General features: G+C 38.6%; 1 protein-coding gene and 1 pseudogene across 3 annotated transcripts in view; one reads left to right on the top strand and one right to left on the bottom strand.

Annotated features, from left to right (window-relative positions):
* The window catches only part of LOC137619266 (nuclear receptor coactivator 4-like), a 1,796-nt pseudogene extending 108 nt beyond the window's left edge, over positions 1 to 1,688 (top strand).
* LOC137618680 (pro-epidermal growth factor-like) overlaps positions 1 to 27,062 on the bottom strand; it is a 570,433-nt gene that overhangs the window by 123,230 nt on the left and 420,141 nt on the right. The window lies entirely within an intron of this gene.

Below are 27,062 nucleotides of genomic sequence, written 5' to 3' on the forward strand. Positions count from 1 at the left end.
AACGTAAAGGAAGACATCCACGAAGCTGTCGATTGTCAAGAGTTAGCTCTGAGAGGATGGGAACGTCAGTTGGTTCGTCGAGTCGAGGTTGTGATAGCTCAAAAGAACTGTTTGATCAGCACGCAACAGGTGGGACTGATGGATAGCCAGGGGCCACTGACAACCACAAAGAACTTACTGCAGAGCTGTACTTCAGCAGACGTTTCTACTGTGACGGTGCTAAATAATTATGTACAATTGTGTGACACACGGTTGGTACACTACCCTTTCAAAAAATAATATGGATGATATACCTTGCACAAGTAATATCTGGCCAGCTAATTTGCTATTGGCAGTTTTGAATGAAGCTGCTTTGACTGCTGTTATTGGAGCCTTTGGAAGTGTTCAATTACCGGAGACAATCACTCATCATCCATCACCTGTTATTCTTGCTAAGGTCAAAGAGTATGAGGATGAACACTACGATTTGCTGCACAAAAGTGTAGCAGGAGCAGCCTTAGGACCTGATTATCCCATGCAAACTACTGTTCAGTTTTTCAGATTGAATCAGCAGAGTTGGCTGATAGACAATAAGCAAAGAAATGCTATGGCTGACTCTCCCACCAAGGTTTGTAGAGCTGGAGATTCAAAGTGCACTGTTACATTATGGCTCAGTAAATTGCAAATTGCTGGAACCCAAGATGAGGAAGAAGTTGCCCTAACATCTTTCATCACTGGGAGTTTTGATCTAATTTCACATTATGGGTCAGCACCTCCACTGACCTCGGAGAGTTCAGGCATTGAGGTCATGTCAAACCATTTTGATACTGATAAAGACTGTAGCAACCAAGTATCATTGTTCAAGATAGAAAATCTTTCAAACAGTATAGAAGATAAGTCATGCTGGCTGAGCACAAAGCAAACCTCATCAGAAAGGTCACTATTACAACAAATTAAGATAGCTGGTATTTTCCAAGCAAACGAACCCTGTTCCAACTTCTCAGAATGCATTTGCCAAGGCAGCTGTGATGATTCTGCTCTTTAAAAAGACAAGCAGTCTGCTGCATACTACGCAAAAACTAGCCAAAAACGTACCATTTCTGAAGTGTAGGCTACAGCTCAAATTCTGTACTCTCGCACATGGCTGATATCCTCTCGTCTGTTAATTCGAAATGGCTGGTGAAGAGCAGCTCTGGTCATACCCATATGACAAAGAGGGCTATGCATAAAACTCCTGGGGAAATGTGGTTGTCTTCATCCACGACAGTACCTGCTATCTCACCTCAGGAATCTCGTGTTGTGATTAGCCCTCAGTCCAACATTTGGCTCTTAAACAAGTTAAAAGCTAAAAAGACTAAAGAGAAAAAAAGAAAATGTCGAGGATAGTGATGCAAAGGACATACATCAAATATCTAAAGATGAACTGTCTATGAAGTATAAAGAATTTGGATTATACCATGAAATCCTTACCAATAAGCCATGCGACATGTTGTCCTCAAAGTAACAAATATTCTAGCAATCTTTTTGATACCAAATTCTTTGATGATAAAATGCATGACTTGACTTTGGGTAAAAACCCTTGGCTTGCTTGCAACTTGTCAGCCCATCCCAACTTGAAGCCAAGTAAAATGGTGTCAACTCTGGCTATCACGCCTGATTCTATGTTAACTGTTGCAAAAAGTAGTTTAGATAGTTAACTGTTGAAATGAATATAGAAATAATTGTAATATATAGTTTATATATTGTCAAAACCAATACTGTAATATCTGGTTATATTCTTCTTATTATCACATTTATTCTTCTATTGAGTTTTACTGTCAGAGAAATGGAAAGTTAATTATTGTTGGATATATTCTCTATCGTGAATGTTAATATTTGAGTTGTATTTTTTGTATTGCAGCACATTTATATATGTACCTGTGTGTATGATCATTTTAATGGTTGTCTGCAAAATGGATATTTAGTTCTCTGAGATTTTTAGGATCCTTCTTTCTGCTTACATATTTCATTCAAATTGTTCATGAGCAAATATATTTCACAGTTTATGCTGAACATGTTAGAATCTAGGATTTACTAATACTGTTATAATGAATACTTCAATTGTTGATGGACTAGTGGCACTCTTTCATTCCGTAAACTTTCATCACAAGTTATTTCAAATAACTATAGTGTTATCAAACGTTGCTTAGATCAGTCCATTTTAGCAATGCTTGAAGTTAAGTTCAAGCAGCTGTGATCTTAGTTTCCAAGAATTGGGTTCTTATTCTTCTGAAAATTAGATTTTTGAAAAAAAATCTCGCTTATACTAAATGTTTTCATGTACTAAAGAGTAACTTGAAGAAAGCAATGCCTAGTTTGGATGTACAATACTGCAAATAAAACTATAAAATGTGTGAATATTCACCTATGAAGTTGTTTAAACCTTGTGTTACAAATGATCAGTCAAGATGAGGAAAACTCAAGTCAGAAATATAAGAACTGTTTACAATAATTATTAGCGCTTTCTCTTGTCAGTTGATGACACTAAAGTGAGGTCAAAGGTCTGATATCTGCAGATAGTAGGTTGGCCTGGGCACCAGCCACCCATTGAGATACTACTGCTAGAGAGTTATGGGGTCTTTTGACTGGCCAGACAATACTACATTGGATCCTTGGATCCTTCTCTCTGGTTACGGTTCATTTTCCTTTTACTTACACGCACACCGAATAGGCTGGCCTATTCTCTACATATTCTCCTCTGTCTTTATACACCTGACAACACGGAGATTACCAAACAATTCTTTCTTTCTCAAAGGGTTCACTACTGTACTGTGATTGTTCAGTGACTTCTTTCCTCTTGGTAAGAGTAGAAGGGACTCTTTAGCTATGGTAAGCAGCTCTTCTAGTCTTGGGTAGTGCCATAACCTCTGTACCATAGTCTTCCATTGTCTTGGATTAGAGTTCTCTTGCTTGAAGGTTCACGCGGGCACGCTATTCTATCTTATTTCTCTTTCTCTTGTTTTGTTAAAGTTTTTAGGGTTTACATAGAAAATATTTATTTCAATGTTGTTACGCTTCTTAAAATATTTCATTTTACCTTGTTTTCTTTCCTAACTGGGCTATTTTCCCCATTGGAGCCCCTAGGCCTATAGCATTCTGCTTTTCCAACTAGGGTTGTAGCTTAGCAAGTAATAATAATAATAACAATAATAATAATGATAATGATAATAATAATAATAATAATAATAATAATCTAGTGGAGATATGGTGGAATTTACATCTAAATGCTTTGATATTTTACTTTTATCTTGTAAATACTCAACTATTGGGTAAAGAGAGTAAATCAAAGTTTAAAAATCGAGCAGTAGTACAATAAATGATTGGTCAACCATATACTGTATGTCCTAATTCTTGTATGAAGATATGTGTTGTGCCTCAAGGTAAATGAACTCTGTAATCATGAGAATTCCACAAAACCTATACCTCAGCATGTTTATGTAGTAAGATAGCATTTTGATAGCGAGGGGTATCTAGTTGCCTTTGTGCATTTTCTGAGACAAGGCGCTTGCCAGAGAGTGTCGGCTGTGCAGTATAGCATACTTACGAACCTTTTGTATAAAAGTAAAAAAAAATCTATGTTCCAATGTCTCATTATCTGAAAACATAGGACATATTGGTGTTAGGTGTAAAAATTTGTCTGTTTGTGTTGTTCTTAAAGCCAATAAAATAAAAGTTCAAGATGCCTAGATACACAAGGACTAAGATAGCAGACGCTGCTGCTACAGATGAGAAGAAAGCGGTAGTGGGATGTAGCATTCCCGATGAAGAATATAGACAGGATATTAGAACCCAAGAATTAGAAAATAAGTTAGATAACTCAAAACAACTAATGAACAGAATCTTGGTTGAACCAGAAGAGGAACCACAACATATCCGACATACGTAAACGAAGTCCAAATGCACACAAGTGAAAGCACACATGCAGAGCCGAGTGAAGATACGCAAATCATTGTTGGAAAGTTGCAAGAAATCCAGGCAGGTGTTAGGCCTTTTGATGATCAGCGGCCTAACGAAGGTTCCAATCGATTGAAGTGTTTTTGAGAGACTTTGAAGTAGCCACATATGGGTGGTCGGAAAGAGAAAAACCTATTCAAGTAATCAGATTGCTGAAAGATGCTCCTGCAATGGAGGTATTGTGTTGGCCACAATACAGTTTAAGAAGTTATACTGAAATGAAAAGACGTTTAATTGAGAAGTATGCCTTACCTGATGCGAGAAAAGGGGACATAAAAGAAAATTACAAACCCAAAATTCGGGAAGGTGAATCCGTTCTTAGTTTTGCAACTCGCATTTTTCTCAATTGCGATTCGTTTGCCACCCGGAGTGCCAATTGCAATTGCCCAAAAACATATTTGCAGATTAGTAAAGCCGAATTTATGTGGTTATTTGTTTGATGACAATTGCTCGTTAGCAGACGTATTGAGCGCGATACAAAACATTTTAGACAGTTTGCTAGAAAAAAAATGACTGGCCCAATTCCTAGGAGTTGGCAGCAATGAGAGGCACTCAGCAACTCCCAAAGCGGGCAGTCAGCTGGTGAGAAGTATCTTCAGATGCTGGCAGTGCGGGGGAGAGGGACACCAATGGGTGGAGTGCCCCACCCATGGATCACCCTGCTGTTACACTTGTCAGGCCTACGGTCATCCATCTCGATAGTGCCCAGCAAAAAACGCCGATGGTGGAATGGCTGTGGCACACGCACACCTCCGCCCGCCCAACATTCGAGGAAAAAGAAACAGAGGAAGGGGGAGACGAGGGACTTCGATGCCCCCCAGCATGATATCATAAGCAGACGCCGAGGCAGCGCCCCCAACAATGACGGACTTAGAGCAGGCACTGGGACCTCCATGGGTACCCCCGACGTCACCCCCGCAGCACTATGGAGCAGCAGCATTGCAGCTGAGGTTATTGGCCCGTGCCCCATATATCGTAGTGGCTGGCTAGGAATGTTAGCAGTTAGGGTTGACCTGTCAGATAAATCCATTTCAGTTCTGATCGACACACGAGCCAATGTTTTACTGATTGAAAAAAAAGATTCTCCTTAAACCCATTACAGTCAGCGGCATCTCTCGTCCTTGACCTTGACACACCAGGAGGAAATAAAATATGCATAAACCATACAACTATCCTCAACTTTAAGATGGGATCTGTGAATTTTACGCATGATTTTTTCTCTTGCACACCTTGGGAATTCCTGGAATCGAGGCTATTTTAGGAATAGATTTCATTTCATGTAATCAAATATGCATTTTTGGGGGAAAAGATACAATAGCAGTAAAAGTAGGCTGGTTCATTTTGCCGACAGAAAGCCATGAGTGAGTAAGTGCTTGTGCAGACTCGGAGAGACATTTAGATAAGGTAACCACTGCTGTACCTGTGAGAGGAGAAGTGTTTTCTCCCCAGACACTTACGAGCATATCAGTGACCCTTTGTCGCCCTCTTCCGGAAGGCACCAAGGTCCTTGTTAAACCCCATGATAATTGGGCGCATATGATTTTAGAGGGCTTATTGGAAATAAAAGAGAACAGAGCTGATATAATGATAGTTGATTTGTCAAATAAAAGAGTTGTGTTAGGAAGTTATTCTGTGTGTGAATTAGAGTTATGTGAAATTGCTAATAATGGGATGTTGGGAGCCACAACTCCAGCCCGCACAGACGAACGCATTCATAATTTGATTTTGAAAGCGTGAAAACTATATCCGTCAGAATATCAACCTTAGTTAGTGACATTGTTGATAAGTATTCCGATGTAATTGTAATTGGAGGTGAGCCACTTGGGACGATTGATCAATTCCCCTTTAGCATTGAAACTGGGCAAGCAGAGCTGATCAGGTCAAGGACTTATAAGGTACCCTTTTATTTCTAGGCAGAGATAGAAAAGGAGATTAATAAATTAAGGGAATCGAGGAGAGCAGATTCCCCTGGGCTTATCCAATTTTAGCTGTTAGGAAAAAGGATGGCTTGGTAAGATTGTGGGTAGATTATAGGAAGTTGAATGCAGTCACTAAGGATAATGCATTTCCATTGCCCTCGATTGAAGAATTACTTGTGAAGGTACGGGATAGTAAATATTTCACAACTGTTGATTTAAAATCTGGATACTATCTAATACCCATTCAGGAAGACAGTAAATGTAACAAGGCATTTATAGCTAACGATCACATATTTCAATTTAATTTTTTTCCTTTCGGTGTTAAAAATGTTCAAAGTAATTTCTCTAGAGTTATGATGGCGGTTTTGTCTCCCTTAATTGGCCATAATGTTCTTGTTTATTTAGACGATATCATAATTACAGGGAAAACGGCCGAAGAACGTAATAATAATATTCGTAAAGTTTTAGAAGCATTGGCATGTGATGGTATGAAAATAAATTTGTCAAAGTGCAAATTTTTCTGTAAACAGGTCGAATTTTTAGGTCACATAATAACCACAGACGGTATCCAACACTGCCCAAGTAAAATAGAGGCTATTAGAGATTTCCCCACGCTATGTAGCCCTAAGGAAGTAGCCGGGTTTTTGGGCTCACTGGGTCTTTCCGTAAATTCATAAGAGTTTTAGGAGAGATAGCGAGACCTTTAGATGCTTTAAAGAAACGAAAAGTAATAAGTTGGAGAGTGGAAGAAGAAAGGGCCTTTAACCATTTAAAAGCGGCCTTAACTAGCAATGACTTACTCGCTTATCCTAGATTTGATCAGCCATATTTAGTGACAACAGATGCGAGTAGCGTAGCTAATGTTGGAGTAGTTTCTCAACGAGATGATAAAGGTAGAGAGGGACCCATTTATTTTGCTTCCTGAGCATTAAAAGGGGCAGAAAAGAATTATAGTACATTCGATCGAGAGGCCTTGGCTATTCTTTCAGTTCTAAAAAGGCATCGGTTCTTTTTATCAGGTCAGTCGATTGAGTTGCAAAGTGATCATCGCCCCTTACGTGACCTCATTTTCAAAGGGGATTTGACATCTTGACAAGAGAGATGGATTGATAGATTGTTAGAGTTTAATATAAAGGGTTTTCTTCACATAAAAGGTAGAGCTAACAAGGTAGCTGATGCTCTCTCTAGAGGTGCAGTAATAGGAGTAAGAACTAGGGCACAAAAAGGAATGAAGAACGTAAGCAAAATATTGAAGACCCTCATCCAAATAGAGAAAATAGAAAACGGGATGTGAATTCTCCCTATGAGCATTCAGAATACGGGAGCAGAGAGAGGGGAGAGAGAGAGAGAGAAAGGGAGGGAGTTACAGATATTAGGGAGTGTGAGAGAGAGATATGAGCGGTGAAGGTGAATATATGTGGGTGGCCAAGGACATGACCAGGGGGTGTCCAGAATGAATGCCCTAATGATGCAGGTTTGATTGACGTGGAAGATTGGGACATAAAAGAAGTCCTAGAGGGACAGAAAAAAGAGGAATAGATGGAAAGAGTGTGAGCAGTGATTTAAGGGGAATCGGAGAGTTATCCATCGTTTCTTAATGTGCCTCGTGAGAATTCTTTTATAGAAAATTATATCTTATATTATGCTTATGAGAAGAGGGAGGGGAATTTTGTGCACAGGTAGTTCTTCTTCCCTCTTTAATTAATCGAGCCATCCACATTGTACATGCAAGTACGTTTGTACAGCATTTAGGGATTGATAGAACATTAAAGTGAGCATTTGAATCTTTATTTTGGTTAGGAATGAAAAAATCTATAGAGAATTATTTAAAAGGTTGTCATGCTTGTAACTGTTTCAAAACACATAAAAACACTGTGCCGTAAGCCAGAAAGGGGCCTGTGATTCCCCTCAAATTTTATAAAGTGCATATGGATGTGGTAGGACCATTTCCTACTGGTTTAACAAAACATAAATTTATGTGTATTTGTGGATGCATTTATTGGGTGCACTCATACTTACGCAATGTTAGATAAACCAGCAAGTTCATTAGCCCAAGCATTGTGCTCTTTCATTACCAGTTTTGGTTGCCCAAAAATTTTGAAAAGTTATAATGGTCTTGAGTTTATATATAATGTGGTGAAATCGGTCATGGACTTGATGGAAATTGAACACTTTTCAATGACCACATATAGGCCTTCAGCTAATGGCTTAGTGGAATCGCATAATAGGGAAGTAGTCCGATTTTGCGTTACTTAGTGGCTGATGACCCCTTCATTGGCACGCCATGCTTCCTACAGCTGAGCTAGCTTTGAACATTGCATATAATGCTTCGCTCAGGGGCACACCTTTCTTTTTAGTGTATGGACAGGATCCTGTGTTACCATATACGGTACTCATTAATTCGCAGTAATTGGCAAATTATTCAACTGAACAATACTGTGTATATTTATTAAATCTTTTAAGGAGAGTAATGATCACCACTGAAAGGTTTTTGAAAAGAGCTAATGATAAACTCAGCTCAAATTATGAGGGTTGGCTCAAAACCGCACCGGTAAAAGGATTGTGGGCCATCGTGTGTATTTGAAACAATTACAACCTAGGAAACACAAACTAAAGCCAGCGTATTTGGGTTGGTACCGAGTAAACATGGTTAAATCTAACGCAGTTGTGATACAAAGCATTATTAATGGTGCAGTATCTGAAAATTATCAGGCACACATACATGTGGTGCCTGAAGAGGTAGTTTTCAAAAGTGTTAATCAGAGTGTTCCTCCTTTCCCCTGCATACGTGACATTCTTCAAGTTTATGAGTAGAATTTACCTTTGCTGTTGTTGTTGTTTGAACAGACCTCATTTCTTCTTTTGACGTGTTTTAAATTAACTTGATGATAACAAGATCAAGATCCGAAGGTCATATACTTGTCAAATCACAAGCTGTTGTTCTCCAAGGTGAACTTTAGGGAAGTCACTCACATGTGTCCGCTGAATGCAGAGGCATACTCAAGTAGGTATTTGACATTTGACATTTCTGTGAAAATATATTGTTGATTCCACCAACGAAGTTGGAAGGAGGTTATGTTTTCCTCCCTGTTTGTGTTTTTGTTTGTGAACAGCTTCCTAACCAAAATTTTGATCATAGAGATCTTCCTGGTTACAATGCTTCTACGATATTCTCTGTTGAAGTGTGATGACTTCGTCACAGCATTTTCTCGTTAAAAGAGACATAATGGAGTAACATAACCAATTCTTCAACATGTGCTCTGGACTTGAGCTCCAACAATTGCTAGAATGACCTCTTCTTGCTTACTTGCAGAAAATAACTGATAACTTGGAGATAAGAAATCTGCAGTCTTTATAAAAGACAACGAATAAATTTCATTCATATCTGCACCTTCATAACCACATCAAGGTCCATCAAGAGTTCTTCAATTTCATGAATTCGAAAACCTAAATTGTAATCAATTCTATTTAATGGGGCAGAATTACACCGACTCGCATGGGTGACCTTTTAGCTCAGAAAATTTCCTAATAGCCAATTGGTCGGATAAAAATACTTCCGACTAATCATCTGTTAGGAAATTTTCCGAGCTAAAAGGACACCCTGCGAGTCGGTGCAAATCTGGCTCAATAAAAAGAATTGACTATAGTTACTTTAGCATCAGGAAAACTGGAATGAGAAATATCAAGTTTCTCATTCCTATGCTTACTGTCAAGCCAATAGGCTTGCCTTTTCCTATGGACAGTGAGTGACAGATGAAACCATTGCATCTACACCAAAAACTGCAGATTCAAGTGTAGCCAACCACATATGTTCCTGGGTTGTACCAAAAAGAGTTTCTTTTATGGTTAAATTGTAGGCCTATTCCTTTCCCCTCTGAGTAAAGGCTATGAGCAGATTATAGTTATTTCAAGGGAAATCTGGTTTGTTACCATTCTAAATATGATAGGACTCCTGATTCTCCAAGTAAGTAAGTCTAATATCATCATTGAACCAGGGTTTGTCTTTCATTCGGTGTCTTATCATACAAGAAGGATATGCCTATCAACAATGTTGACTAGATTCTCATTCAAATGAACATCAGGCTCAATAGATACAATATTCCTTGTTGAAGCACGTTAAGAGGGAGAGCAGAACAAAAATAACATAAAGGCTTCAAAATTGTAGGTGTATGTATAATGACGGAACTTTCTTTTTTCCACTATATTACAAAATTTTATAGAATATAAACTGTTCAGAAAGGTCTCCATTTCCCAGCTGATGTTTGATGACAATTTGTTGTTCTGTCAAATCAAGCAATTAGCTGATTACATTCCTGAAAATGGTGAACGATGGCAAAGTGTAAGAGTCAAAAGTCACTCTTAGGAGTCTAAATGTTGATCGAAATTGTATAGGATACCTTCAAAGTTAGGAAAAATAATGGAGAGGACTAGTTCTTTGAGTGGCAACACTTGACCTCTTCCTCAGTCGTAACATGTCAGTTGTACGACATGTCCATCAGCTGTGATGCAGAACACCGCAACCAGAGTCAGACGGGTCACAGCAAACAGCCCCAACATTCCAAGTGTTTCATTCACAATCATCTGATATTGATTCCTAACAGCAGTCTTGCTTTTGAAGTGTCTAGAAGTCACTGTAGATGACCTTTTTATCAATTCAGCAGCACATTAGTAGCAGAATACTAGAATAATCAGCAGTTGCAGAAATTTGAAATGGACCTCGCTTGACCAAAGAAATTGTTGGATGGTTTTTTATCCAGTAAGAATTCAGTATTTTTAAAATTCAAACAAGATAATGGGAGCATCAATCATGGGTTTGAGATGCTCATTCTTAGCGCTCGATACGTGAAAATGACAACGTATCAGTGGGAGAGTGACAAAACTTGTGAATCATTTTATAATTCTATTAATTCAAAAATGTTAAGTGATATGAAGTTTGTCGAGGGATTATTCTGCCATTTGTTCAGAGTACAGTGATGGGGAAATGCATAATAGCTGTGATTTGAATAGATTTGTTGTACCATTTGCTGAGAAAGAACCAGAGGTGAAGGACTTGATACTTTTGCAGTAAAAAATTATTAATTATCATAATGCATCATCAGGAATAGGCTAGCCTAATCCTCTATACTCATTCTTTGTTTTGTTTATTTAATTTGTTTTTTTTTTTTTTTCTTTTTTTTTGGTGGAGACCTCTGCTCTGGTTGAGCTGGAACTTGAAGATGGAACAAAGGTAGGCATATTGGTGTGCTTTGTTTCCCAGGTCCTGACAATCACAGAGGGAGGGAGGTTAAGGGACCCGGTCGGAATACCAGTAATTGGGGGTATAGGAAGAAAAACACAAAACCCTGAAAAAATCACTGAGCTATGTATGGCAATGGAGAATGCGTAAACGAAATATTTTGTCAAATTTCCTCTTGCTTTCATAGTTATAGGGTAAATAGTAAAAGTAACTCAATAAAACCATAAACATTGTTCCCTACAAGAAAATGCAGTATTTCTTCTGTGATCATAAATTTTGATATATATTACATTTTAATGTCAAAGAAATTGTGAAGAGTGGCACCTGTATAACTTCCACGAATAACAGACTATGTAATAATATTACACCCTTCACCCTTCAGTCGTACAGGAAAACTCAGTTTGACCTCTGACATTCACTAATTTTTTATGCTTTTTTCTCGTTTTCGACAAGAATTTTATCATATCAAAGAAAAAAAGACAATTCCAACATCTTGCTAACATAGGAAAGAAGAAAATTTGTTCTATTAAGGGTTCAGAAGAGAGTAATATCGGTAGAGCAGAGAGAGAGAGAGAGAGAGAGAGAGAGAGAGAGAGAGAGAGAGAGAGAGAGAGATAGAGAGAGAGAGAGAGAGAGAGAATGGAGAAGCGATGTCTTTGCCTGGAACAAGCAAAATAAGCAAGATATTGAGCAAAAGGATCTTCATTATGAGTAAATTATGATAAATAACTTTGTTTTTGTTTATCAATATTCCAAAAGGAACATAAAATTCTTAATAATTAGGATTTATTAATATTGTCTTTGGAAAAATAAAAAGAAAAACTTTGAATGCCCTCTGACATTCACTAATTTTTACGTTTGTTTTTTTTTCGTTTTTAGCAAGACTTTTATCATTTCAAAGAGGAAAAGAAAATTTCAACATCTTGCTAACATAAGGAAGAAGAAAATTTGCTCTATTAGGAGTTCAGAAGAGGGTAATATCGGTAATGGAGAGAGAGAGAGAGAGAGAGAGAGAGAGAGAGAGAGAGAGAGAGAGAGAGGGGAGGGGGGGAGCGGCCACCTTGCCTTACAGGAGCCAAAAGAAGCAAGATATTGAGCAAAAGGATCTTCATTTATGATTTGATTATAAACGATTTTGTTTTCTTTTAATAATACCCGAAAAAGAACATAAGGTTCATGAAAATCATGATTTATCAATATTTTCTTTGTAAAATTAAAAAGAAAACTGAATGCCCGTATCTCAAAAACAATACTTATTGGCCTTGAAATTCCATAGTGTCCCTTTGTTATCAAGATTTAGCATTGAAATTCGGTATATAACTTAGAAATACATAAAACAATGAAGGCCTTTTTCCAATTTCTTTTATAATTTTTTTATTAATTATTTTTCTCTGATTTCAAGGGTTTATTTTTATACCATAATGAAAAAAAATCATATCTGGAAAAAAGTTACTTCAAATAAAAAACTTTTCATATTATTGAAGGACTTTATCAGGTCTATAAAGGTTAGTAATAGCAGATCTTAGTAATAATTATCAAAGGAGGAGATAAAATTTGAAAAACACACATTTGTATGATAAATCGCCCTGGCGTTGCTGAACGGAAGGTCAGAAGCAAAAATCCTATGGAGTTTGGAGATGTCCTAAGTCACCCTATTAAGTGGTATGAATGTCAAAGTCCAGTCATTAAAAATCGGCATTAGCCTGCCGGCCCCTTATGGGGACCATCTTCTATGTCCCGCTTTTTTTTTAATGATTCAAAATACACAATTTCTTTATATGTTTTAGACATATATAATACCTTCATCACATAAAGATTTCTATTTCTTCAATCAAAAACTTTTTGGTTTATTAGCGAAAATCATGATTTAAAAAAATAAAAAGTAAATTTTTCTTCACTAATATGACACGAATTTTATTGAAAATCATACCATCAAAACTTATTCACAAATCAAATAATTCTGTGACAGATTTTCGATTTTCCTTTTTATTTTTTTTTTAAATGAAATTTTTATTATTTATCTTCGTGAAAAAAAAATGAGAAAAAGTAAATGCCAAATTCTGTTTGAAAATTGAGGGATTTTTATTCTTTTTTTCAATGATATCATTCTCTCTAAAATCGAATAATAAATAAAGAAAATTATGAGAATGAGTATATATTTGAGTTATGAGCTCCCAAAGATTTGCTATAAATTTTCGCTTTTTTTTTTCTTTAGAAAAAATCAAGGGTGTCATGAGTTGCTACTGGCCTCTCATTGTTGCCAGAGTTTTAGTTAGAATGTTCCAGCTTTGCACTCTTTCTCATGCTTCCCTCTCTTTTTTGTTCTTTTTTTTCTTGCTCTCTTCCTTCTTTGACCTTAGGTAATATTAGCCTTGCTATAAAGTTCTTGAGGACCTTTTGAAAACACAATGTATATACGAACTGTAAGTAAATAAACACACATGCAATGTAACTTCTATACGTCTTTGGAAATTCTGGCTATTTTTCTCATAGATCATAGTTTGTGTTCGCTTACCCCTTACCAATGCCTTCCATCTTTGCCAGATGTACGAAATTTCAATATGTAAGTGAAAAAAAAATTGTTATATAAAACGAAAAAAAAAAAAAACACGCAAAGATGATTCTGTCATACTGAAAACAACGCAATAAAGATGACGTCATCATTTAAAGACCGCTTTATCTTCATTATTTGTAAAGATAATTAGCTTAAACTTCTGGAGAACATGTACGATATGTTTCTGCATACATAGAAACAATAAATCGATTTTCCATTTTCTGGTGGGGGTGAGTTATCATGAATGAATTACTCGCCAAGCTGTTGTGTAGCTCTTCTTAGAACCATTTTACCTCCAATTTTACTCCCAGTAACTTTAAACAGATTATCAGTTCTATAATAATTAGAGAAGTTTGCAGCACCATGAAACAGTATTTCCTTATTTGTTATCTAAACTGGTAAGAGTCTTAATCTGATCTACTTACTGATATAAAGTAAACAGATTAAATGAGTTCCCCTTATGTGTAAACGAGGATTAGTCTTGAACTGGACACCATAGTCAACAGGTTTATAACAGATCTATTTAACAAACATGAATGTCGTAATACCTTGACTTTTTGTTTTTTATCCAGTATGTTAAACAAACTATTAGGAGTTTCAAGAGTCTATCAACTGGCAACCCTGTATGTTGTGGCAATCTGATTATGGAAAAAAAGCGTTGGTGCAGCATCCAATGATACACTGTTTTACATAGTAGAAGAGAGAGCCAGTGTGCATAAAGGTAACTATTGTACCAACCGTGTGTCACACAATTGTACATAATTCCTTTTGCATATATTATGCTTGTATCTTGGCTCTTCCCTCGCATGAAAATTCATGTCTGCTGTTCCCTCTGCAACATTGTCTGTCTTGTTAACTCGTTATTTCCTTTTGCCTTGAGGTTTTGTATATAAAGGAGAGTGTTCTATAACAATATAACTCAGTCAATTGCATCCTGCCTTTGAGTTCACAAGCCTCACTCGGCACCGTCACATTGGTGACCCCGAAAGTCGACTCGCTCCCACTGCCTTCCACCCCCACCTCCCTCGCCCCTCCATCGTTGGTACTATGACGGACTCTTCTACAGCAGTTGGCGCTGCGGCCGCCCCATTGAAACTTTCACCGTTCGCCAGCGGAGAGGCGTTTGCTTAGTTTCAGCCCGCAGAAGTCCAGTTTTGTATCAGGGGAGTGACTCGCTCAACCACCAAAGCGGATTATGTTCTCGCGGCGATACCCGAGGACACCTTCCCAGAAATATCCGACTGTCTTTGTGAACAAGGAGACACCCCAATAGCGTGTGACGCCCTCAAAACATACCTTCTGCAGCAGTACTCGCCGTCGCCAGCCGCCCGTATAGCAAAGCTTTTTCAGCTCTCACAACAACCGTTGGGGGACCAAAGGGCTTCGCTTGCCCTCAGGGAAATGACCAGTATCGCTCGTTTTCAACCTGCCGCAGACGGCTCTCTTCTTGAGGTGAACCTACTTCGTGCCCTTTGGATACGCCGTTTGCCCGAACCTGTACGCTCTGCCATACCTGATGTCGATAGTTTACCCATAAAGGACTTGATGACCAAAGCCGACGCCCTTATGGACAGCCACTTCAAGACCTCCATCAACGCCTCCACCCCTGACGACGAGGATGCCTATTCAACGTCAACCGAAGCTGACATGAATGCCGTAGGACATACACGCCTACCCTGTGACGTGCCGAAGCGGCGACAAAGCCGCCCACCACCCACCAATTGCTCGCACCCCAACGAACGACTTCTACAGCCACTTACTACCTCCCATCCGCCGCAGTTTTGCTACTACCACTTCAGATTCGGGGCAACCGCGAAGAAATGTGCCAAGGATTGTCAGTGGCCAAAAAACGTGTAAGTAGGCCATCGCTTGTGGCGGTGGCCTCCCATGTTTCTAATCTTTTTTTTTTACAGGATGCAGGAACGGGCGGGAGATTTTTGTTAGACACGGGTGCTTGTCGTTCTCTTTTGCCAAGGAAACTCTTCAAGGCACGACGTAGTCTGTCTACATCTGCCGACGTCCACTTGGTAGCTGCCAACGGATCTGCGATACCCACCTACGGTTACGAGGACCTCACATTATCGTTCGGAAAAGGTAAATTCAATTGGAAGTTTCTCGTTGCTGACGTCACAATGCCAATCCTCGGTGCGGATTTCCTCTCTCATTTCCACCTTCTGGTCGATGTCGCCCAACGACGATTGGTCAACGCAGACTCGTACTTGTCGACACCTCTTCAACCCGTCCCCTCTAACCTCGCTCTCCACATCAGCGCACCCACGGATGCCTACGCCCACCTCCTCACGTCGTACCCGGAAGTTTTCCGTCCAGAACTTCACCAAACGCCCACGGTTCCTGCCAAGCACGGTATTTATCACCATATCAAAACGACGGGACCCCCAGTCTTCGCAAAATTCAGACGTCTGGCACCGGAACGATTGGCAGCCGCCAAACAGACGTTCGCCGAAATGGAGGAAATGGGCCTTTGCCAAAAGGGCTCCAGCCAATGGTCGTCACCCTTACACATAGTTCTGAAGAAAGACGGCTCCCTCCGTCCGTGCGGGGATTACAGGCGCCTGAACATGCAAACAGAACCGGATCACCACCCCCTCCCAAACATTGCCGACGTGACCTCCTAACTGCACAAAGCGAAGGTTTTCTCTACGCTCGACCTCCTGAAGGGGTATTATCAGGTGCCTATGAACCCAGAAGACATCCCCAAGATCGCCATCACCACTCCGTTTGGTACATACACCTTCAATTACTCCTGTTTTGGCCTTCGTAATGCTGGGGCAACGTTTCAACGCCTCATGGATGGCATCTTAGGGGACCTCCCTTTCTGTGTATGTTATGTGGACGACATACTTGTGTTCTCCTCCTCAAAAGAGGAACACCTCCGTCACATGCGCATCGTGCTCGACCGCCTGCAACAAAACGGCCTTGTAGTCCGGTATGACAAGTGTACCTTTGGCGCCAACGAAGTGTCGTTCTTAGGGCACCGTATCACTCCTGAAGGAGTCCATCCCCTCCCTGAGAAGGTAGCAGCCGTTCAGAACTTCCCCGCGCCCTCGACCGTCAAAGCTCTGCAGGAATTCTTGGGCATGATCAACTATTATCACCGTTTTCTGTCAGCCATTGCCGCCACTCTTGCTCCCCTCTACGCCTCCCTCAAGGGCAAGCCAAAGGACCTGAAGTGGGGTCCCCTTCAAGAAGCAGCCTTCTGCAATGAAAAGAAGGCCCTATCAACTGTTGCGGCTCTCACTTTTCCTATCCCACACGCCCCTCTCCTTCTCTCCACCGATGCCAGCGACGTCGCTATTGGTGCAGTGCTCGAGCAGGTGGTCAAAGGCTCACCCCGCCCATTGGCCTTCTTCAGCAGAAAATTGTCCAAGGCAGAATCGGGTTATTCTACCTTCGATTGAGAATTGCTGGCGGTGCACTTGGCTGTCCGTCACTTTCACCATTTCTTAGAAGGTACGCCCTTCGTCATTCGCATAGACCACATGCCTCTGGTGCACACCTTCACTCGACAGTCTGACGCCTGGTCCGCCCGTCAACGCCGACATCTCTCCGCCTTTGCTGAATACAATTGCACCCTCCAATACGTCCCTTGGAAAATGAATCCCATTGTCGATGCCCTGTCAAGAAACACGTTGGCTGCCGTTCAACTGGGATTTGATTACAACGCCCTGGCTGAAGCCCAACGACAGGATCCAGAGTATCCAGCTTGTAGTACATCCTGCACGTCCCTCCGTTGGGAAGACATTCCTCTCGAAGACTCCAACACCACCCTCCTCTGTGACGTCAGTACTGGTAGACCGCGACCTTGGATTCCTGCTCCCATGCGCCGACAGGTGTTTGATTTCATTCACGGCCTTTCACATCCCTCGTGCCGTTCTACTGCACAGCTGCTGAAGGCGAAGTTCATTTGGCACGGCATTTCTAAGGAAGCTAAGGATTGGGTCCGCGCCTGTACTTCTTGCCAAACTTCCAAAGTACATCGACACACGGATTCAGGAGTGGGCACCTTTCCTCAACCTCAGCGTCGTTTCGCACACATTCACGTCAACGTTGTAGGCCCCCTATCCACATCACAAGGACATCGTTACCTGTTTACCGTCATCGACCGCTCCACTCGTTGGCCTGAAGCCATTCCCATGGAAACTGTAACGTCCGCCTCATGTACATCTGCCTTACTCTCTGGATGGATTTCAAGATTCGGTATCCCTGAGCATATTACTTCTGACAGGGGAACCACTTTCACCTCTCAATTGTGGACGTCATTAGCGAATCTCCTGGGCATCACCCTACATCAGACAATGGCCTACAACCCCGCTGCCAATGGAATGGTTGAACGTTTTCATCGCACCCTCAAAGCAGCTTTGATGTCCCGCTGCAAGGATTGCAACTGGTTTACTCAGCTTCCCTGGGTCCTCCTGGGAATAAGGACCACTCCTAAAGATGCCCTCGACGCCTCGGCAGCTGAAATGGTGTATGGCGACCCGTTGGTCGTCCCTGCTGAATTTTTTCCTTCTACAACCTCCTCCGACGATCTCCACCGCATACGTCACGTCGTGGGAAAATTTACTCCGTGCCGCCAGACTTACAAGCCCCCAGTGAAGCATCACATACCAACAGACTTGCACTCTGCAACGCACGTCTTCCTGCGCAACGACACTAGCAAACCACCACCTTGTGATCCGACGCAGTCCGAAAGCATTCCTACTAAACATTGGGGGCGAAGAAGACTGGGTCTCCATTGATCGTCTAAAACCTGCTTATCCTCTGCCTACAGTTCGCCTCTCCAGATCAGGGCGCCCTATTTAACATGTACTGTATGTCATTTTTAAGGGGGGAGCCATGTACCAACCGTGTGTTACACAATTGTACATAATTCCTTTTGCATATATTATGCTTGTATCTTGGCTCTTCCCTCGCACTAAACGAACATGAAAATTCATGTCTGCTGTTTCCTCTGTAACATTGTCTGTCTTGTTAACTTGTTATGTCCTGTTGCCTTGAGGTTTTGTATATAAAGGAGAGTGTTCTATAACAATATAACTCAGTCAATTGCATCCTGCCTTTGAGTTCACAACCCTCACTCGGCACCGTCACACTATCTTGAAATTTAACAACGGCTGCAAAACTTTACAATAATCACATTGTACAAATCGGACAATTTTTTATCATGGTTGCTATGGATATACAACTAAAATAACTTTAATTATCATTATATTATCACTTGCTAAGCTACAACCCTAGTTGGAAAAGCAGGATGCTATAAACCCAGGGGCTCCAACAGGAAAAATAGCCCAGTGAGGAGATGAAACAAGGACAAAAAACATTTTCAAAAGGAGTAATAATTTCAGAATAAATATCTCTTATATAAACAATAAAAGCTATAAGAGAAAGAGAAACAAGACAAAACAGCATGTCTGGGCGTACTCTCAAGCAACAGAACTTCAACCCAAGAAGTGGAAAACCATAGTACAGAGGCTATGGCACTACCCAAGACTTAACGAACAATGGTTTGATTTTGGAGTGTCCTTCTCCAAGAAGAGCTGCTGCTCATAAAAAGAGAGTCTCTTGTATCATTAACAAGAGGAAAGGGGCCACTGAACAATTAAAGTGCAGTAATCCCTTGGGTGAAGAATAATTGTTTGGTAATATCAGTGTTGTCAGGTGTATGAGGACAGAGGAGAATAAGTAAAGAATAAGCCACACTATTTGCTGTGTGTGTGTGTAGGAAAAGGGAAAATGAACCATAACCAGAGAGAAGGATCGAACGTATAAATGTCTGGCCAGTCAAAAGACCCCATAACTCTCTAGCAATATGGCGCCTTTATCTCACGTGACCAAATCGGACCAATATTGATCGACCTGATTCTTTAAAACCTCTCTCTGTTATGCAGTATAATAAGTAGATCTTGGTTCCACATTGCTGTACAGTAACATATATGGACAGAAGCGAATGCAAACTAATGTTCTGATGCTGTTACTTAACCGTGGACAGATATGCTGGGTCGTACGCGACCCCTACAGCATGTTCAAAACCTGTTTTTTCCCTATAAATCATCAGCTGTCTCGAATATGGAAGTGATCGACCTGCAAGGGGTGACTAGTCTACATGCCATCGTTTGCTTTAGGACTGATTTTCGTCTAACTTCCCTCCTTCCCTGTTTCTTTAACCCCCCCCCCACCCCCGCCCAGGGGTCGACCTCGACCCTGACATACCTTTATAGGGGTAAGTGATCAAACAGCAAAGTTATTACATAATTATAAATTGTCGAACAGTGTTGATACTTGTTGGGTTCTTTATAGTTGGAAAGTGTGGGTGGATGGTATGTCTACCACTTGCATGACATTGGTTTTGGCTTAGATGCCATATATTACCATGAGGTCCATTTTCCCTCAAATGCTAATTTCTGAATTTTTTTTATTTTTTACAAATTTCTGATTTTTTTCTATTTATTTTGAATTTATCTTCAATAATGGCCAGCAGGCAGTATTCCCTCAGCATGGATGTCATCAACACACTTCTAATGGAATTAAAAAGAGATGTTGATGATAATATGGAGCTTGCAACCTCATGTGTTTGATATTTATTTCTCTGATAATTTCTCCTTCGTATTAGTCAATATTTTTCTTATGTGTATTAGGTACTTGAAATTGATTTATATAGTTTTTTATTATTATTATTATTATTATTATTATTATTATTATTATTATTATTATTATTATTATTATTATTATTATTATAGTTTATGTATATATAATAATTTGATATTATTTTACTTTTTATTGGTAAGCAGTTTCTTATTTAGATTTCATTTTACTTTGATTGGCTACCGATTTGCTATTTGATATCCTTTTACTTTTATTAGTTACTAATTCTATTTTCTCTTGCTGTAAGTATGGTATCAATTTTGCGTTAGTCACATCAAGCTTCCTGAAAGGACTCACTGTCATAGCTGCCCACCTAAGACTGACCACATGACAAACACCACTTGTTTGAGGAGCAGTAAGCCTATTTGTCTATAGCTTCAAACTGTCTTGTATCTGAACTGTACCTGATAGTTATAGCTAGGTTAAATCATGAAACTTTCTTTTTTTTACCACTTGTTTGTATGAATATGGAAATTTTAATCTTTACAAAATAGATATCACCCATTTTTTATCTAAAATTTATTTCAAAGAATTTAAATTTTATATGATTAAAATAATTTTCAAACATCCAGAAAGCCATCATATCAGTTTTATTCCAATCCACTAATAATTAGATAAACAAATAACACCTTGAAATTTACATACACATTCTTCATTTCAAGTGGTAGATTGGGCTGTAAGAGTTGTTGCTGTCTGCGGCCATTTTGTTGACATACCCGAAAGGTAAGTTGGCATACAGTATCTCTATATATTCTTGTTCTGTATAGAATTCGTAATATTTTGGTATATTTTAATGCAAAAATATCATATTTTATAGGAGCTATAATGATTTTCATAAGAAATTTACATTGTGAAACTAGGCCGTCAAAAAATTACCTTTAGATTTCTCCCCTGATATAACAGTATATTACATCTTAGTGCACATTTTATTATGTATTTCTGTTCTAGGATAATATGCGTTTATTATATAAAAAAAAATTAGCCTCTTCCTATTTCATTTGGGTACACAAAAAAATTCACGAAATTTGGAAAAATTTTATTGGCCAAAAGAAGTTACCCTTTTTGTCTCATTTCAGATCCTGACTTCTATGGGTCCAACTCATTTCCAGCAATTACACGCTGTTGCTTTGCCATCTAAGTAGGTGTCCCTAAAGGGATTTATGTGTATATGTATATTTCTTTTTTTTTTTTAATATATACGTCAAGTCTTTTTTTTGTATACTTAAATTTTTAATATATTTCCAATAAATAGTTATTTTGTAGATGGGTATCATTTATATTTTCAGTAGTTTTTAGCATTCTTTGAAGTATTTTTAGCAAGTCAAACAATAAAGATTGATGCATAACTAAATTTTTCCTGAATTTTTTTTTGGAGTCGGGGTCGAGCGCGACCGAGTATACCCTTAAAGGGGTGTCCGAGTAGTGTACCTATCCAGGGTTAACCCTGGATAGGTACGGTGGGTCGTTCGCGACCCCGAGCGTCAAAAAAAAACAGGTTTTTCTCACGTGACTCACCCCCGTGACTGAATTTGTGGGTGATCGACCTGCAGGAGGTGTCTCCCCTACACGCTCTAGTAGTGTCCAGATGTGCATTGCTGTAGCTGTACTCCTTCCCCGATTTCTGAGACGCGTCGGGGTCGAGCGCGACCGAGTTTACCCTTCTAAGGTAGTTTGCCTAATTATCAAAGTTATTACGTATTATGAAATTGTCGTAGAATGGTGCAACTTGTATAGGTTATCAGTTGTGGAAAGTCTTGGTGGATTGTTTGGCTACCATGTGCATGATTTTTTTTTTAGCTAAAATATCGTTCATCACCACGAGGACCATTTTACCTCGAGTGCCCCTTTTTCATTTTTTTTCATTTTTTTGCCAAGTAATTTTTCCGTAAGATATTGCCAAATAGTGTCGTAAAACTTTTGCTTGTTTAGTGTTGGAAAGTGTGTCTAGATGATCTGGCTACCCATGCGTGACTTTGTTTTTGTCAGATACGACGTAGTTATTGGTATATTGGGTATTTAACTGCGGTTACCAATTTCTGTTTTTTTTTCAATATTTGTAAAAATTTACTACGTAGTAAGGAATTGCCGTATATTATTGATTTTTTTTTTCATGTTTATGTGTTAGAAAGTGTGCCTTGATGGTTGGGCTAACACGTGCATGTCTTTTTTTTATCTGAGATGCAGTATATTAGAATGTTGGGCATTTTTCCGCGAGTGCCCCTTTTTATTTGTTTTGTATTTTTTTGCTTAGTCATGTTACCGTAAGGAATTGGCAAGTAGTGTCGCAAAACTTATATTTTTATAGTGTTGGAAAGTGTTTCTAGATGATCTGGCTACCCATGCCTATTTTTTTTTTAGCCAGATATGGCGTATATATAAGTATGTGTTCGATTTTCCTGTGATTGCCATTTTTTCGTTTTTTCCCATTTCTTTCAAAATTACTACGTACTAAGGAACTATCACAGAGTAATGATTCATTTAGATGTTTATTTGTCGGAAAATGTGCCTTGATGGTTTGCCTAGCACGTGGCTGAAATTTTTTTTTCTGAAATGCCGTATATTAGAATGGCCATTTTTCCACGAGTGCCCCTTTTTATTTGTTTTGCATTTTTTTGCTTAGTCATGTTACCGTAAGGAATTGGCAAGTAGTGTCGCAAAACTTATAATCTTATAGTGTTGGAAAGTGTTTCTAGAGGATCTGGCTACCCATGCCTATCTTTTTTTTTTTAGCCAGATATGGCGTATATATAGGTATGTGTTCGATTTTCCTGTGATTGCCATTTTTTCGTTTTTTCCCATTTCTTTCAAAATTACTACGTACTAAGGAACTATCACAGAGTAATGATTCATTTAGATGTTTATTTGTCGTAAAATGTGCCTTGATGGTTTGCCTAGCACGTGGCTGAATTTTTTTTTTCTGAAATGCCGTATATTAGAATGTTAGCCATTTTTCCGCGAGTGCCCCTTTTTATTTGTTTTGCATTTTTTTGCTTAGTCATGTTACCGTAAGGAATTGGCAAGTAGTGTCGCAAAACTTATATTTTTATAGTGTTGGAAAGTGTTTCTAGATGATCAGGCTACCCATGCCTATCTTTTTTTTAGCCAGATATGGCGTATATATAGGTATGTGTTCGATTTTCCGGTGATTGCCATTTTTTCGTTTTTTCCCAATTCTTTCAAAATTACTACGTACTAAGGAACTATCACAGAGTAATGATTCCTCTAGATGTTTATTTGTCGGAAAATTTTGTTTACTTCTTTTTTGATTGAATATCATCAAATTTTTTTAGCTAAAATATTATATTGTTTTACATTTTTTTTTTTTTCGATTTTATTTCCCTTCAAAAAAATTTTTTTGGGTCAGAATTTTAATTTTATAGTCGTAAAATAATCGACAATTATCCAGCAACCCACCATACAATTTTTATGCATATCCAATAATAATTAGATTAGTAAATAACACCTTAAAATTGACATACCTACATTTCAAGTGGCAGATTAGGGAGTCTGAGTCAGTGTGGTTGGCGGCCATTTTGTGGACATATCCGAAGCGTAAGCTGCCCTATCTACAGTATATATATTCTTGTTCCCTATAGAATTTGTGATATTTTGGTATATTTTTACCTGCATAAATATCATATTATATATTAAATATATGTATTTTCTACGAAATTTCTAAGTACTCAAAAAATTACCTTTAGATATGGCCCCTGATATAAATGTAATTTACAAAATAATGAAGATTCTTTTACATATTTCTATTTTAGGATAACATATGTTTATTCCCTAAAAAAATTAGCCACTTCCTATTTCATTTGGGTACCCAAAAAAATTCATGAAATTTGGACAAATTTTTTTGGCCAAAAAAAGTTACCCTTTTTTTCTCATTTCAGATCTTCACCTCCATGGGTCTGACTTCATCCAAAATACATCAAGATGTGTCCTAAACATTCAAGAATCAATTCCTAAAAGGATTTGTGTATATATGTAAAAACTTTTTTTTTATTAATTTTTATGTCAGGTCTTTTTTTTCTACTTAATTTTTTAAAATATTTATAATAAATAGTTTTTCTGCAGATGAGTAGTATTTATTTTTACAGTTGTTTTAAGCATTCATTGAAGTTTTTTTTGGCAAAAGAAAAAAGGAGGTTACTGCAAAAATTTATTTTTCAAGAATTTTTTTTGCCGTCGGGGTCGTTCGCGTCCGAGTATACCCTTAAAGGGGTGTCCGAGGAGCGTACCTATCCAGGGTTAAAACTAAGGGAGAAGATGGAATTTAAAGGTCAATATGTATAAACATGAGCATACGAGTATTCAAAGCTTTCCTTTGGTTTTTTACAAAGAAAACATTAATAGAGTATTATGAATTGTATGTCTTTTTTTTTTTGGATAATAATAAACCAAAACAATGTCATTCACCATAATTTAATCATATATGAAGACTTCATCCTTATCTTAGCAAGATGTTGAAATTGTGTTTTCCTCTTTGATATGAAGTTCTTGCTGAAACCAAAAAAAAAAAAAAAAAATAAAAAACCAGACATAAAAAAGATTGAACGTCAGAGGTCAAACTCAAACGTGTACTCTTCCTGAGGTTTCTGCTAGCACTGATGCCCAAAGGGTGTAGTACATCGTCTCGTGACTCATGAAATCTGCATCCATTGCTTACAATCCATTTATATTGCAAAGCTATAATTATCAAAATTTACTATAATAGAAAAAATACTGCATTTTCTTTTAGGGATCAACGTTTTTAGCTTACTTTTTACTAAATACCCTGTAACTCTGAAGGTAAGAGGAATTTTGACAAGATGTTTCGTATACGCATTCTCCATTGCCATACAAAGCGCAGTGATTTTTTTCAGGCTTTTGTGTTTTTCATCCTATAACCCCATATATTGGCATACCAATCGGGCCTTTAAGTAGGATTTTTATTAAATTGTACATCCAATATGCCTAAAAATTCTTCAATCAATCTCTATTATGACAGCCACGGCATAAACACAATAAAAAAGTTCTTAAAACTGCAGAATCTTTAACAGTAATAACACAGTATTTCAATTCATTGAATTCTATTTTGTATATGGAGAGTTGCATGAATGTAAAAAATATATTTAGGGAATAATGACTTTTTACAGCTATATAACATTTATCTGGAAATTACATTATGAAAAATTAAATTGAAAATCAAGCAGATTTATGTTTAACTCTATTCTGAAAATAATATATACAGAGAAAGACTATGATTAAAAAAGAAATTAACGTAACGGTAAATTTAGAATTTCCTTACAATATTTTATACTTTTATTATGAAATATCTTATTCACTATTTATATCCCTACCACCTTTTGCAATTCTTCAAGAGCGATTGATTGGTTATGAATATCAACATGTATTTTTGGGCTCAAACCATGTCGTCCTGATGGAAGTTCCTTAAAGTAGCTTCCTAAGGGATATCTGTACTACAGTGATATTCCTAGAGAATTTTACCTTTAAGTATCCAGAATTCTAACTCCTGGCGCGAATATCCTTAAAATTTCTCCAAAGGATATCGCATAATATCAGCGGACGCATTCTTGACACGCCTCCATAGCAATCTGCACCCCAAACAGCGTTTTGGCTTCGAGGAGGATGTGGCAAAAGGGAGCCGTCGAAAGGCTCTCCCCGCTCTTGTAATACTATTGGGAATACAACATCGCCATTCCCACGACGGCAGACATTCCTTTTTTTGTAGCGATCTCGCTCGGTGATATTTCCTGGTGATCTAACTTTTCGATCATTTTACAGGATTATTATTATGCTTTCTCCATCTTCTTCCGCCTCTGGAAAGTTGAGTATCGGGTCTTTACTATGAGTATATTTTAGCTCCTGTTTCACAATGAAATTAGAGTATTTTATTGTGTTTAAGAGATAGGCCAGTTACTGGAGGCGCCATGGCGCCGTCGTTCGTTAGGCATGGGTTATTTAGATAGCAGAACGACTTCCAGTTTTTAATAGCTTTATTTAATTATTCTAATTATTTAGCTGTTTAGGCAATTACTCTTGTAAAGTTTTGATAATGTGCATAATTTTTGTTTCCCTTTTCTCTGTCGATCGTATAGTTAGAGTTTCGGTGATTTAGGTAACTGAGATCTCGTATAGCCTAGGTAACCTTACCTAGATGTTTTACTATACATTTCGACTTTCCCCAGTCACCCTCATGTTTTGTTTTCATTCAGTGGAGACTGATACCTCCTATAATGTTATGAAACATTACACGTCTCTTCGGAGACTTAAGGGTAATCTCTTTCCTTCTGAGTGTAGCCTCAGGCTACAACCCTAATAGCCGTGCCTTGAATTTTATTCAGACATGGCTAACTTAGGGTTTGTCCTGGCTCTTCCCTTAACCGTTGGTTGTGGTATACCATCGGGTTAGGGATTTAGTCATAATCTCAGAGTATTTAGTCTTATATCGGTGACCTGCCGGCAGGGCGAATGGGTTGTAGGATACCATCAATCCCCTGCCGGCTAGGGGGCCGGCAATGAAGGTTAGCCCTTATTAGCCGCACTTGAAGTTATGGTCAGGGGCGTAGGAGCAGGGGGGGCTGGGGGGGCTATAGCCCCCCCCCACTTTTTTGCTGAAAATATGCTTTTAAACATTCAGATTCACATTTTGAAAATGCATTTCATCTCTGGCAACAGCTCTTGTACAGTCTAACCCTCCCACCCCACTCCTGCC

Source organism: Palaemon carinicauda, chromosome 25 (assembly GCF_036898095.1).
Source record: "Palaemon carinicauda isolate YSFRI2023 chromosome 25, ASM3689809v2, whole genome shotgun sequence".
Lineage (NCBI taxonomy): Eukaryota > Metazoa > Arthropoda > Malacostraca > Decapoda > Palaemonidae > Palaemon > Palaemon carinicauda.